Source organism: Echinops telfairi, unplaced genomic scaffold (genome assembly GCF_000313985.2).
Source record: "Echinops telfairi isolate 266 unplaced genomic scaffold, ASM31398v2 ScPeMD7_7458;HRSCAF=8496, whole genome shotgun sequence".
In the NCBI taxonomy this organism is placed as follows: domain Eukaryota; kingdom Metazoa; phylum Chordata; class Mammalia; order Afrosoricida; family Tenrecidae; genus Echinops; species Echinops telfairi.
This window is the reverse complement of record NW_022111358.1, coordinates 2,643,511-2,644,683: the sequence shown is the minus strand read 5'-3', so window position 1 is coordinate 2,644,683 and position 1,173 is coordinate 2,643,511. Positions and strand designations below refer to the sequence as shown.

General features: G+C 47.7%; 1 protein-coding gene across 1 annotated transcript in view; it reads right to left on the bottom strand.

The window, feature by feature from the left end:
• MRM3 (mitochondrial rRNA methyltransferase 3) overlaps positions 1-1,173 on the bottom strand; it is a 10,404-nt gene that overhangs the window by 7,530 nt on the left and 1,701 nt on the right. The window lies entirely within an intron of this gene.

Here is a 1,173-nt window from a genome sequence, read left to right as displayed (position 1 = left end):
AGAGCATGGATAGGGGGCAAAATTTTGCAAAATTTGTAGGCATAACTAAACACCGTAAGGGACTGAGTCACTGGGTTTGAGAGCTGAGGACCATTGTCTCAGGGGGCATCTTGATCAACTGGCAAAGCATAGACAATGCTCTACGCCCTCCTTAGGTGAGTCGTGACTGGGCTCGTGAGAGCTTGTGAGCAGCCATCTATGATACCATTGGTCTCTTCCTGTCCTGAGTGTGGAAGGGTGAAAATGTCACAGACTCAAGGGAACAGTTGGTCCCAAGAACTCACGGACCACGGAGATGCAGGCTCCCAGCAGACAACTCTGAGCTGGGTCACAACATAAAGAACTCACGGACCATGGAGATGCAGGCTCCCAGCAGACAGCTCTGAGCTGGGCCACAACTTAAAGAACTCATGGACCAGGGAGATGCAGGCTCCAAGCAGACAGCTCTGAGCTGGGCCACAACATAAAGAACTCACGGACCACGGAGATGCAGGCTCCAAGCAGACAGCTCTGAGCTGGGCCAACAGAAGATCCTCGACGGAGTGGAAGAAACATGAGGAACAAAATGTAAAATCATACAAAAGATGAGATTTGCCAGTGTGATCCTAAGACAATGCCCTTAGATCCCCCTATACACCTGGAACAGGAAGAGGATCCAACTAACCAGTCCACGGGTCTACAAAGTGAACAGGGACATCGGGAGGAAGGCGCCACTCAGAGCAAACAACCACCTGAGACCCAGAGGGTAGCATTTCCCCCAAACCAAGGTCAGAGGCAGGAAGGAGCAGGGAAGATGCCCGATGGGCAAAGAGAAACGGGGAATCGCGGGTGCAAGTGGGGAAGGTGCTGTTGCATTGAGGAGATTGCAAGAAAACCCAAACAAATCTGTGTGTTAACTGTTGACGGGAAAACTTATTTGCTCTGTAACATGTCACCTCAACCATAATAAAATATTTAAAAAGCAACAGCAAAAACCAAAACTGTAAATTTGAGGGAGAGGGATTACTGCTATGACTGCGAAGAGCCTTTATAAAAATATTTTCAAAAACTGGCTTCCGTCTCTGTTGGAAATGTAAGACACAGGTCTGAGAACTTTGTTTTTGGACTCTGTTGGAAATGTGCTGTAAGACACAGGTCTGAGAACTTTTTTCTGGATGTCGTAAAAAAAAAAAA